This window comes from Equus quagga, chromosome 6 (genome assembly GCF_021613505.1).
Source record: "Equus quagga isolate Etosha38 chromosome 6, UCLA_HA_Equagga_1.0, whole genome shotgun sequence".
Taxonomy (NCBI): Eukaryota; Metazoa; Chordata; class Mammalia; order Perissodactyla; family Equidae; genus Equus; species Equus quagga.
Window position 1 is genome coordinate 6,113,479 of NC_060272.1, and position 14,999 is coordinate 6,128,477.

The 14,999-nt window shown below is 37.7% G+C and overlaps 1 protein-coding gene across 1 annotated transcript in view; it reads right to left on the reverse strand.

Annotated features, from left to right (window-relative positions):
* Positions 1 to 14,999, reverse strand: part of MYO16 (myosin XVI) — a 450,985-nt gene that overhangs the window by 409,690 nt on the left and 26,296 nt on the right. The window lies entirely within an intron of this gene.

The window sequence follows — 14,999 nt, forward strand, 5'->3', positions numbered from 1 at the left end:
AGAGTGAAAGTGAATTCGTTAGTACACGGAATGCCACGGGCATTAAGAGATTGATGGCGTTACATTCTCTGCCTCTTACAGTGGGATCGAAGACCAGCCTTACGAGAGGCTCATCCATTCCCCAAGTGCTACAGCAGTTTCCGTTGTTAATAGTAGTATCATAGTTTTAATAAAAATCTGCTAATGCCTTTTCCACACAAACGTAATGAAAGCAACAGTTACTCTTTTATTCCATTTTAACACAGAACTGCACAAAATGGCTCAGATTCAAACGTATACCTCCCTGAGCATACTGTCATTCCTTTAAATTTCTCTCTCACTTGGAATGCTACCTGAATGTACCTTCTTTTCTATGGTACCCCAATATTCTATGTGTCTAATGTCTGGTCTGTCACCATATTCCTCAGTTCTAACTGCACACCATAGACGGCTTCATGGCTCTTGGCAGATATGGTTACTCCTGCACAGTTTCCTCTCCGGAAGGCTGTCTCTTCCATGATGTGTGCAGTGCGTGTGAGGAGGGAGACAGGTGAGCCCTCCAACACAGGAGTAACGTAGTGTGAGCAGAGACAGCCTGAACCCAGCCCAACATGCCCTCCATACTGCCTTTCCAGAAACCAGAGCATCTTTTGTCCAAACCTCTCTCCCCAGGGAAGTCTGATACATTCCTGTTCTCTCAACCAACAGCAGTACGTGGCCTGGCTTCTTTGATCTTACACCTGGGCACCCCAGTCCTCTCCAGTAAAGCAGTTCCTAGACAGAAGCATGTCCACATTTATTCGTTTACCAAATGACGTTCCCTTGATGATATTCTTTCTTCAATTAAGAATTTAATTCTTTTCATAACCTAGATTCTCCTAATGTCTGTATTTTGTTGCAAAAAAAACTTCTCAAAGGTGGCCATCTTCCAGGATCAACTGTCACATGTAAGCATCGGGTGGTGGGTCCATCTGCTTACTGCGTGTCCTCCTTCTCTGCCATTACAAAAATCCAAGAAGGGAAGGCCCTTGTCTTTTCTTCACTGTGTTTCTCAGAACCACCCTGCTGTGTGGTATGTAGGCACTCTCATTCTCCCTTTCTCTGCTTCTCTGTTTACGTACTTATAATAAACAAATGCACTTCTTGCTCCCTCACATACTTTTTAGTATTAATTTTTAAAAGTCTATTCAAGACAACAGAAAGTTCATTAGATATGTTTACCAATGAATTCCTCAGAAGATAAATAGCACTTTTGCCCTAACATTTATTTTTTTAGCAAATGGAATTATTCATCTTGAATTAACTAATATCAACACGGTGCTTTATAGGCTTTCTAGCAAAGCACTTGCATAAGTGTGATCTCACTACAAACACAGTGTGAGGCAGATCACATTGTACTAGTTAAAACATGAGTAAAATGCCATCAGATTTTTACATACACTCTGCCATACACATGCATAGTGAATTACACATAATGTGAATCAGTAACATGTTGGCCTTGGGGTCAGACAGATTTGGAAATGAGGCCTGGCCCCACTGAAAAAGCTACTGAACTTCTCTATGCCTTAGTTTTCTCTCGGTAAAATAACAGACAATCGTCGGACTCATGTCATGCGGGGCTTGTGAGAATTAAAGGAGACAGCATATCTAGCATGCTTATCAAGCCTCCTGGCACTGGGTGAGTGAGGATCACAAAAGAATTTCTATTAGTATAGTTACGATAAGTCATAAAACACTATAGTAATACACCATACAATTCATACCTTAAGGCTTATTCTAAATTTTCTCAAAACCTTCTGATTATTAAATGTTGAATTTAAGTGCAGAATGTAAGCAATACAAATTTATCAATGTTCACTTGAAGGATGAGTGTGCAATTTATCAAGCAGGAAAATGTGGTGAAAAGGACGATGCTCCGGCAATGGAAGAAGGATGAGCATGGGGAAGTGACCAGTTCTTAGGAGTGGAACATTGTTATTGCTTGGAGAAATGTGTCATGGACACATTTGTACACCACACTACAGGATTTGGACATCATTTTGTGGCCAGCAAGGTGAAACATAGGATTTTAGGCAAAGGAGGAAAATATTCACTGGATGAGTGCTATGGATTGAATGTGTCCCCCCAAAATTCATTTCCCCAAAATTCATAATCTCCAATGTGATGTTATTTGGAGGAGGGGCGTTTGGGAGGTGATTAGAAAGTAATGTGGGAGGTAATGAGAGTGGAGCCCCTTATTGAGATTAGTACCCTAATAAGGGGATGAGGAGACCAGAGTTTGCTCTCTCCACCATGTGAGGATACAACAACAAGGTCATTTGTAAACCAGGAAGCTGAACATCACCAGGAACCCAATCTGCTGTTGCCTTGATCTTGGATTTCCCAGCCTCCAGAACTGTGAGAAATAAATTATTGTTTAAGCCACTCAGTCTATGATATATTTATTACAGCAGTCTGAGCTGACTAAGAAAATAAGAGAGGGCGGCATAAAGGCTTGACGGGGTCTCTTGCTCCCACTGTCTGTTTAAATTCTAAACGGAAGTTCGGGCTCAGTCCAGGGGCGTTGCTGCAATGAGGATGCATGGTTTTGTTGCTGAGAATACAGAATGGAGTAACCAACCTGGGATATAATGGGAATCAGAGTCACACTGCAAAAGGGGTGTCTACAGGAGCACTGACAGCCAAGGTAGGGCTAAGCCATCAGGCCCAGGGAGACCAGTTTCTAAGGTTCAGAACATGGATGGGTAATCTCCACAGGAGCGGGGCGGGTCTCGGTCATGCTGGTGAATGCTCAGGGATGCACGGAGATGGGATCCAGATCTGGAACAAGATCTCTAGATGGATAGAGGTCTAGATGGATGGATGGATGGATAGACAGATAGACAGACAGACGTGTTTATAAATGTATTACGCATTTTACTGATATAGACGCTGTGTGGTCCACAACTTACAAATAATAATTAAATATACACTACTCATTGTTGTAAATCCCATATAGCCAATTGATTCTCACAAAATGCTTTTGATGATTTTCTCTGAACTCTTGTATCCACAAGCAATCTATGGTTACAATTAGTGACGGTGACCTTCATATTTTGGTTGATATTTTCATTGACATTCCTAAGTAAGAGCCAGGGGTCAGCAAATCATGGCCAGCAGGCCAAATTCAATCCTGGCCTGTTTTTGTACTAGGAATGATTTTTACATTTTTAAAGGGTGTGGAAGAAGAAAACAACAATAACAAGCAAAACAAAAGAATCAAAGAAGAATGTGCACACAGACTGTATGTGGCCCCTAATGTTCAAAATAGTTATTCTCTGGCCCTTTACAGAGTGAGTTTGCTGACGCCTGAGTCAGATTAACGTGAAACAATGAAGTATGTCAGAATGTCACTGATTTATCAGTGACCTGAGAGACATCTTTGCTGAATCAGGTGATGTTTTTTGAATAATGTAACCATATTTCATCATATTTCTTTGAGCTGTTGTCAATACAGTGGGTACTGACATAACACATTTTTAACCTACATAATTAACATTTTATCCGTCACTTCTTTAATCCTGGATAATCAATAAGACAATAAATCAAGCTCTGATTTGTAGGAGTTACCAATTTCCATGGTATAATTCTCCCACCTTGGTTGATCTCAAGTCACCAATGTGATGTCACTGAACCCAGACGTGGGAAGAGATGTGAGACAGAACATAACTATGTGGCATTTCCACCACATAGACATAAGAGATGTGAATAACTTCAAGAACATAAACGAGACAAGAAGGTAGTGAACTAATTAGGAAGTGATGAGTTTTGACTATTTATTACCCTTGTTTTTAATACAATCTACTTAATCGTGAAGTAAGTACTTTAATTTTTACCATAGGCTTTGTTTAACTGTTTCACAATCAACTCACAAATTCCAGAAATTTTAAAAAATTGGCTCTCTGGGGCTGTAAAGGTGAACTCTAGCACTCACACTACAGAGAATAGCCCCAAGATGGATACGGAACATTGCCCAAGAATGTCCAGGAATGAGAAGGACACTACACCAAGAACTCCAGAACCTCCTTCTTGCCACAGTGATGCAGTGATACAGAGGAACAAGCCCAGCCCTTCCTGCCTTCATCTGGACGGACATCAACCGGATATCAGGGAGAAAAGGATGGGGCAATTTGAGGAGTTTTTTGTTCTTAGATAGAAGGCCTATTTTCTGAAAGAGCCGTTTACATTATCAGATAGAACTAAATTAGAACCACAGACTGGATATTGACTGGTTTGCCCCTGGAAACCATGAGAGGAGCCTCAAGATTAAGACAAAATCAACTATTGACAAAAGGATGAAACATATTCTTCACATATACAAGTTGTAGAGTGAGGTAACTTCCATGTCTCTGCTAAGGGTAAAAAATGACATTGTAAGGTACCTAGGCATAAAGATATATATTAAAAAAAAAAACGCTATTTGCATAATAAGTCATTTATAAGAAAGAATTTTGAAACAGAAGGGGGCACATGTTTGTAAAACTAACCCACACTGAGCACTTTTCTACGTATTTAGGGTCTGACACTGTTCTAAGGACATCATGTATAGGAATTACTTTAATTGTCTCAGCTCTACAGGACAGATACTATAATTGTCACTGCTTTGTTAATAAGGAAACTGAGGTTCTGAGAGATGATGTGATGGCCCAGAGCCACCTGAGCAGCACAGTGGATCTAGAACGCAAGTATGGGCAGCAGCATCCAAGGACTGTGCTCTTAACCAAAAGACCATCAGGACGCTTGACCTCTTCTGTCACAACAGAGTTGAAGGTGACCTTTCAACTCAGGAACAACAACAGGAATCAAGACCTATTTTAATGCCCTCATAATTACTAATTTTGTGGAAAGTTATCCAAATTTAAGTTTAAAAAGGTGCAGATTCGTAGCAACCTTGTAAAAATATGATTCGAATTGCCCGTCAAGTGAAACGGCACCACTTCTCTGAGCTTTTCTGTTATAATAAAATCTGCAAGGAAACAGCCTAAGGAAAAACAGCCATCTGGGGACCAAATAGAATAATGAAGCTCGGGCTTCCTTTTATAGTGTTACTGCTTGGCCCTGATTCAGCATGTATTGTATATTTGTGGCTTCATCATCAAGCTGCCACAGAATTCCATCAGGATGTCTGTGTGGGGGGCATGATTTGATATTTAAAAAGAAACATTCAGTCTCTAAATATTCAGCTATTGGGGTAAAAAGTAGATCAAAATACACCATAAAGTTTTGCTAAGGAGCTTTAATGGAATATGCAGCTGTCCCCACTGAATGTCCTCACTATCAGCAACAATAATGAAACCCAGTAGTCTACCTGATAACAAGTATTTATTTTAGTCCCCAGATACTGCCGTGATTTATCTGTGTTGACGATACATACCACACTGATGATAGCAACTTGATGCTCATGCTTGTGAGGGCTTTGGCCATCATCTGAGCTCGAGTGGACACCTGATCACATGGAAATCTATGATGACTACTCTCACACAATTCCCATGATGATGGTGGGTCTGTATCCACAAAGATTTTACATTTAAAGTCAACACAGGAAAGTAAGAGTGAAACCAAACATAACAATAGGTTCTAAATTTTTTTGTACTGCAAAGGCATTTTCTAGAGAGAGGGAAGGACAAATACGTGGTAAAATGTTAGCCATTGGTAAACCTGGTTGAAAGGTATATGGGAGTTCTTTATATTATTTGCTCTACTTTTCTGTAGGTTTGGTTCCATTTCTAAATAAAGTGTTACAATGCATAACAATAAAAAATGAAGCCAGTGTCATTTCTTCCTGAAATAATAATAGAAATATCAATGTTAGGACTTTTAAAAATGTAGATGGGAGAATTTCCATAACAATTGACAGTCCTCTAAGAAATGCTTTAAAAGGTTTATCTTATCTCATCAATATGTCAATAAAGGGAAGCAGAAAGCAGAGATATAGAAATTATGTTATCAACACCACAGAAATGTCTATTTGCACAGTAATGCTGCTTAACACATAAATTTCCTACCCTATGTAGAACTCAAATTTTAGGATGTCTAAGAATGATTTGAGGACTTTTTTAAAATAGATTTTCTTAGTTCAGTGCTTCTCAGCCTATTTTTCATTATTCTCCACCCTCACCCCCCAATCTCCCCCACGGAACTGTGACACCACAGGCATTCTGTATGTCTCCTTATTTACTGTGCACCTATGAAGGGCAACAAACCATTTTTAAAATTAAAACTTTCCCCCCAACAAAACCAACTTTTGCACCTTTGGGGGCTATTTCTCCCCATTTAGAATCCTGCCTAGTCCCACCTTCAGTTACCCTGATTCAGTAGTTTGGGAATGGGATCTGCAACTATGCATCTTAAAGAAAGACTGCTGGAGATTCTGGTGAAAATGGCCCCTAAAGGAATTTTGAGAAAAACTACTAGGATTTTACAATCTCAGAAAATTACTTCTGAATGCCTCACTTACAGCAAGAAAATTTGTAAGGGGCAGTTAAGAATACATGGCAGATCCTTTTGCATTAATTTACCATCGAGAATTTGACCCCTACTGGTGTGTATGCTATAGAATCCCGCAGAACACACAATTGCTTCTCAATAAACACATATTTAGCCAAACCTACCTAACAGGAATCTTGGTTTAGTGGGGCAACCTGAGAGGAGAAGGTCAAAGTTTTAGTGGATGGGGAGGCCTCAGAGCAGGACAGAGTCTGGGTCTAGGGCAATAATTCTCACCTCCACTATGCCTTAGAACAGCCACTAGAACTTGAAAAAGTAGCAATGTCACCAAATTCTTAAATCCAGTCCATTAAGGATGTGCCTGTCTATCCACATGTTTTGAAGATCAAGGCACCTCAAGGATTACAATACTGGGAAAGGTGGGCAGCGGTTGAAATCAGTATCCAAAGGACTGTTTAGCTTGTTTCCAGTTCAGTATGGCAATGATCATGACAGGGCCTAATAGGTTTTGAAGCTCACAATGAGTATCTGCCTGAAATCTATATTCAGGTGAGTTGCTCAGTCACACCTTAAATGGCTTCTTCTGATTTGGTTCAGGTCCACAGGCATCAACAGGACACTCAAAGATGTTACCAGCCACTCTCCTGGAAAAGGAGACCTGTGAGGGTGGGGCATGTGTTCAGGGCTGCATTTGAGTTCCAGACTTAGCAAGAGCACTAGAGACTAATCAGCTAGATACACCTTGGAATCAAGTAGGCTCAGGCCCTCTTTGCCATGCTGGCCTACTGGCCTGAAGCCAGTTAAGACTAATTTCATATTACTTTGCAACGCATTTAAGATTTCTGCTTTCCTACCCAACTTGGTCAAAACTGGATCTGACTACGGCCTGGAGGTTGTAAGCCTGAGGTCCAAGACCTCCACTGCCAGGCTGACTCAAATTCCCAATCCCAACCCAGTTGTGCAGCTATGACTAATGCAACAAATACGCAGTGAATGTCTTTCATGTGCTAAGCACTATTTTAGGAGGTGGAGGTGTGGCAGGGAAAAGGACAGAAAAAAATCTGCCATCATAGAGTTTATAATCTAGTGCACATCAGTGGAGAAGACAGAAGACAAACAAGAAATAATGACCTAGTGGAGGGATTTGTAGTTCCCTTGAATCAGTGGCTGAATATCCTGAATTTGTTTTGGAAAATTATTTGCAGTTCATATCTTCAAATACTGCTTGTAATCCATTTTCTCCTTTTCCCTCTGCAAGGACCTTACTGACATGTAGCTGAAAAGATATTCAAGAAAAGGCTACTATCAAACTCACCTGTTCTATAGAATTGCTAACGTATATTATTGTGGTATATGTGCCTGGTGGGAATCGAGAATGGCCTCTGCATCTAGACCAATCCTAAATCATTAACTCTCTAAATATTCCGGAACAGACCCAAAGTGACAGTTTTATAACAACATAAACTTAACTGCATCATATTTCTTCAGACCTTGATGTAGGAATACTAAATTCAGAATGTATACTGTATAAATACACACTTTATTTTTTGTTTTCCCTCTCTCTACAGTCCACTGTCAATTTATGTTACATAAGCTCTTTTTATTTGCCACTGCACTGCACTAACATCTTTGTAGGAAATCAGATGACTGTGTATGTGTGGGCTTCATTCTGCAATCTATTTTATTCTTTCATCTACTTGTCTATTCTTGGACCAGTGCTCAAGAGTTTTAATTATGATAGCTCTCTAATAAATCTAATATCTCACCTTGTAATACTTTGCTCTATTTTTATCTCACTGAAGAATTCAGGCATTTTTAAAAAACCGTCTAGCCTTTCTAGTTGTCTTCAGTGAGTCCAGTGACCCAAATCAGAAACTGCCAACCAGTTTTCAAAAGTGGTTATACCATTTTACACTCGCATCAGCAATACACGAGTGTCCCAGTTGCTCCACATTCTCACCAACACTTGATAATGGCTATTTAATGTAGCCATGCTGATGGGTATGAAGACACAGCCCCTTGCGGTTTTAATTTGCAGTTCCCCGGTGAGTTATAACGTTGACAACCTTTATGTAAGTTTACTGGTCATTGGGATATTCTTTTCTACGGTGCCACATCCAGTTTGTTACCCAATATTTTGTGGTATATTTTAGAATCTTATTGGTTTATAGAAGTTCTACATTCATTGCACATGGCTGTTTCTCCTTTATTTGTTTAACGTAGAAAATCATGGCAGTTTTCAAATGTTACAACAACCTTGCATTCCTGGGGTGCAAGCCATGATCTTTATTTTCTCAGTGGTCATTACATGATGTTCATTTTTTGATAAATCATAGTTGCATATTTTCTGAAAATTTTATTGTGTGTTTTGCTTCAAACTGAAAGGTTAGAATGAAAAATTTGCTGTATTACTGTTGAAATAATGAGTACTAACATTTCAAAATGCTAGTTACAAAGTAATAACTATTCTTTGGTAAATCAGCCTACTACAAACTAGCATCAGTGAAAACAAAAACACCTATGCAAGGCGGAAAAGGACACAGGAGATGGCAAACTGCTCCACCATTTTCTGGGGCATTTCTCTCATCAAAAAAGCCATAATACATCCTTATCAAAAACCCCATGCCCTCTTTTGCAGAAATGGAAAAGCTGATCCTAAAATTCATGTGGAATTACAGGGGACCCTGAATAGCCAAAACAATCTTGAAAAAGAAAGAAAAATAAAGCTGGGTGACTCAGACTTTCTGATTTCAAAATTTACTGCAAAGCTACAGTAATCAAACCAGTGTGGCACCGGCATAGGCTAGACATGTGGACCAATGAAATGGAACTGAGAATGCAGAATTCATAAGCCCACACGTCTCTGTTCAACAGATTTCCAACAAGAGTTCCGGATCATTCAGTGGGGGAAGGGAGAGTCTCTTCAACAAATATAATTGCAGGACAACTGGATATCCACAAGCAAAAAAATAACGTTGGACCATTACTTCACAACACATGAAAAACATTTATCCAATGTAGACCAAAGACCTAAACATAACACTTATAACTATAAAATTATTAGAAGAAAATTTAGGGGTAAACCTTCACAGCCTTGGACTTGGCAATGGTCCCTTGGATATGACACCAAAAGCACAAGCAACAAAAGAAAAAATAGATAAGTGGGGCTTCATCAAAATTAAAAACTTTTGTGCACAAAAAAGTATTATCAAGAAAATAAAAAGACAACACATAATGGGAGGAAAATTTTGCAAGGCATATATCTGATAAAGGTCTAGCATCCAAAATGCATAAAAAAGTCTTACGAGTCACCAACAAAGAAACAAAATATAGGCAAAGGACTTAAACAGGTATTTCTCCAAAGAAGATACACAAATGACCACCAAGTACAGGAAAGACGGTCATCATCATTAACCGCTAGGGAAATACAAAGCAAATCAAAACCACAATGGGTACTACTTCACACTCACTAGGATGGCTATGCTAAATTTTAAAAATAAGGAAAAATAACAAGTATTGGTGATGATGTGGAGATATTGGAACCTTCCTACATTGCAAGTGGGAATATAAAATGCTTCAGTCTCTGTGAAAAACAGTTTAATGGTTCTTCAAAATGATTAGATTTTGAAAAATCTAAGATCTAATACTAATAATCTATAATAATAATATTAATAATCTAATATCTAATAAAATCTATGTTTGAAAAACATATATTACCATATGAGCCAGCAATCCCACTCCTAGGTATAAACCCGAAAGAACTGAAAACAAGTACTCAAATACTTATTCATGAATGTTTATAGCAGTACTATTCACAATAGCTAAAATGTGGAAACAACTCAAATGTCCACCAACTGACTGATGGGTAAACGAAGTGTGTTATAGCTATACGATGGAATATTATTCAGCCATAAAAAGGAAAGAAGTACACACTACAAGATAAATGAAAATGAAAAAAAAACATTAAGTTGCAAAATAGGTTATACATTGTGTGACTTCACTTATATGAAATATCAACAATAGGAAAATCCATGGCGATGCAAAGAAGATTAGTGGTTGTCAGGGGCAGAGGGGAGGGGGGAATGGAGAGTGGCTGCTTAACGGGTATGGGATTTCCATTTGGGGTGATAAAAATGTCCTAGAGTTAGCTAATGGTGATGGATGCACAACACTGTGAATGTGCTAAATGCCGCTGAACAGTACACTCTAAAATAGCTAAAGTGGTACATTTTATTTTAGATGTACTTTTATCATAATAAAAAGGCATACTCCCCCTACTGTGATGCTCTTAAACTTTATATCCTTCTTAAACAATATATACATTCTTATGATTATGTTTTCTATAACTATATTTACAGAATATCTAATGTCAAATAATTTTATTTGTGTAAATCTTGTTTGTTTTTTTAGTAATTCTGACATAAGAAGGGAACAACTTTGGGGGATGATTAAGCCTTCTTATCTGTATAATATTCATCTGGAATTTTTTTCTCCAATGTGCTGAAATATGTATCTTTAGCCCCAAGAATAACCAGCGAGGACAGTTCTGAAATCATAGGTGTAGTTTCTGGTCACGTAGAGTGAGTCCATAGAGCTGTTCAAGTCCTATCAGCACCATGGACACCAGTTCTTGTGGTTCTCAACTCAGCATCAAATAACCACATGCTCTTAGATGTTACTTGACCCTGCTATTTCCCAGTTTCCTATTTCAACCACTACCTTTCTTTCTGAGTCCCATTAATCAGACTATTTTTCTTTTTTATACTCAGACATATGCCCATTTAGCATTTATAACTATTGTCCCCGGAGAAGCTCATGTACAAAAATATGTACCATGTGACACATTAAGGAAGAGAGATAAATGCTGCTCCTTAGGAAATTATCAATTCCAATTTCAATACTTGCCAGAGGCTTTAGCATTCAACAAAATCGAGTGAGCCTACCCCTTCCCAGGATGCTCCTGACCACAGAAGCTGCCAGAAAAATCCATCTACCAGTGTTAGGTCTTCATATGAAAGAACTGCCCTACAAAGGCAAAATCAACAGTACTTAATGTCTTCGCATGTTGAATACTTTATTTTAATTAACCAATTTTCAGTTTGTGTCTTAAACATTTTTTAAAATCCAATATTATGGGCACCAAGTTAGGCTGATGAATACCAAATACCTCAGGTAGTCTCAGAAGTGCTGAGGACATTTCTGTTTCATGAAAAATCAAGGAAGTATAAGGCATGTACGATGGACATCATTCTTTAAAGAGAAAGAACTAAAGAGAAATCTTCTCCTGGGGCCCCAGTCTGATTTAGCTTAGATCTATCTTGAGCATTTACATTTGATTCATGCTCTTTGTTTAAAAATTCATTATTAAATGTGAAGAGAAGGTCAAAAAGTTCAGAGGCCAGGAGGAAAAATGAGTCAGGCATCAGGGATATTTCAAATGCTGTTATTGGAAGCGGTGCCTTTCAATCAGCTTAAAGACACTAAAAATAAATCTGCTTTTCTCTTGAAATGGGCACTTCCTGTGTTATCAGCTAGTCAACCTCTAAACAGAGGTCCTGTTCTGTGTAGAGTACACTTTCCTGAAAGTTTGGAAATGTAACAGTGGTAATCGTCTCGGCTCTTTTCCCAGCCCGTTTATATTTATTAAATCTATAACCAACTCTTAGTGTGGACTGCAAAAGTCACCCCTCTTCAAACAACAACAAAACATTGGTTTAGCTATAAATTGGAATGACTAAGCGAGTAACAGAGATTACTGAATGAGGACATCCTCCATCACTTTGGAATCAGGATGAAACAATTCTTTACAAAACAAACAAACAAAGAAAAACCAATGAGCAAAAACCTAAATGATCAAATGGGTTTTGCTAAGTCTCGCTCTCTCCCTCTCTTTCTCTCTCCCTCCTCTATTTTCCTACACTACTCAGACCAGACTACACTAGCTTTCTGGTTTTCCTTCTGTTATTTAAAATTTAATCTAATAAGCAAAAAATTGGCAGATCACACACAAAATAGATCCTGTAGAGTCAAACTCTTTCCTGAACTTCACACTCATTTAGGTTACATAAGCATCCATGCTGCTCAACAGGTATCTGAAAATATGTAGAAAACAGAACGATGGTGATCCCTTGCAAGTCTAGATGTTGTAAACATTAATGTTGGGCTACAATTGGGACATGTGAAAAAGCAAATTGAAAAGCCCATATAAATAATAATATGTTAATATGTTGCCATGTTACAACTAATTAGAACCTACAACTACAAAAAGAAGTCTAATTTTACAAATAGAAGAGAGCGGTGACTCAGGACAGATAACAATGCTTAGTTATCTTATGCTATAGTAGTTCCCGGGGCTTTGATCATCGGCAACATGAAGAACTGATACACCTGAACCAAACTCCCCCTCGCCCCCCAACGTTCACGCCGTTACAGAATGTGTCCTTTGAGGCTATGATATTATTTGTTAAACAATGCTGTCTTTTAAAAAAAGAATCCTAAGAAGAGTTTTAAATCTTTTCAGGAATAATTGTATATTACGAATATTAATTTGTTATTAACACAATAGTGGAATGAGTTGACATTTGGCCTGATGTCGGTGTTACCCAAAACAGTACTGGAGGCAAAGTATCACGTAAATCTGACATTCACTGGCAAACTTAAGATAGGAACTTAAATAAAGTAAATAAATAGCATTTATTCTATTTTAGGCAGACTTTGCCCTTCTGGAAATCAGTTAAACACCTAACTATATGTAAATGTACTTTTTTACGTTAAACTTATTAATCCAGCTGCCATTTGATTAAGCGTATGGCATGAAATAAATCGCCCTGTGATTTCCAATGCTCTTCTTGCCCCATAGCATTTTCATCACCTCCTGGCTATGCAGCATCATGTTGGGTACCACACTACCCAAAGGAACCCACAACAATCCACAGGTGGCGGGACTGCGTGCTTTGAAAAGACCTGTAAGAACATCTGATACAATTTTCCCCTCATTCCCTACTCTAAGTCATCCAAAAAATCTTGCTACAAATTGATTTACTTTTTTCAAATTAGCCCGTTATCCATACCCATTTGTTAAATAATCTCATTTTTCTTCGACTGTAAGTTCTTTATCATATACTCAGTTCTAACAAATACTATTTGATAATTATTTAAACAATGTTCAGAATTTCTGTCTGACACATATGTTGTTCATCACTGCTTCAAATTTTGTCTGCTGTATTCAAACCTTAGCTCCTGAGGTTATGAGAACTTTCAGTTTTGTGCTAGACTAGAACCTTGTATTTTCAAATAATCAAAAAAAGATTTTTAGATTATTATCACATACCCAAGTTTATGCGAAAAGGATTTATAATAAAATTTGTCAAGCATTTGTATATGTGTAATAAAAAACAGTTGAGCCCTAAACTAAGAAAAAGATAATATATTTTTTAATTATTTTTATTAGATCAAAAAGACTTAGCAACTTTGAAGCATTTAGTACAGTGGAAGCTACAGTCTAGACTACAGCTGACAGTGAAGATAGGCAGCTAGTTAGAAGATTAAAGAGTGAGTTGAAAACAGACAAGTGACATCTCTACCAAATCAAGGACTGAGATGACATAAAGGAAGCAATGAGTTACAGAGATAGAGGAAAATGGAAAATGGTACAGCAGTTGAGCCAGCAGGAGATCTACCAGATTACACCACGGAGAAGATGAAGAAATGGATGTTCCATCAGCAAATCCAACCAGAAATGACAGCAGACAGAAATGGAAGAATGCTTTGAACGGAAAGCCTTCAACACGTAAGAGCCCGAATCTACATGGTATTTAACAGCACGATTATGTGAGTGTATGTGTGTGAGACAGAGAGAAGGAGAAAGGTCTAGTATTTTGTGCCAATATGATTATCTTAATTTCACTGATTACAATCACTTCAAGAAGTTTAATTTAAAAATTGATGTAATTACTTAGAACAAAGCTTACAGAGCATACATAGAAAAAAGTTATGTCGAACAAAAGTTGATTGTCTTCTATTATTCAGACATACTAATTGATTCGACATATCTCATATGTTGATGTTATCCTTGGTATACATGTTTAATATTCTAGTCTTATCCAACTTGCTTATTCTTTAAAATATTTTTAAAAATTTTCTTTTTCTTCCCAGAGGAGTTTTTGTTTAACATAATTTGATTACACAAAAAGTAGCTTCTAGTTGCTATTTTCAGTAGACATTTTTCCTTTATATAGTAAAGATATAAAAAAAGTAAAAAGGTAATTTATGATCAACACTGAAAACATAATTCACATATAATATATTTGTGAAATAAGAATATAACCCATAGCATGGATAATAAGCATATTCGTAAATCTGTCGTGATGCACTAATTGTCTAATTTTAATTTTTCAAATTACATGTCACTACTAAAATAAGAATGAAAAAATTTATGCAGTGAAGAGCATGATTTTGCACATTGGGGGTGATACATATCGGCAGCAGAACTTTCCTTCAAAGTTAGCACTGTGAACGTTTTATAAGAAGAGTTT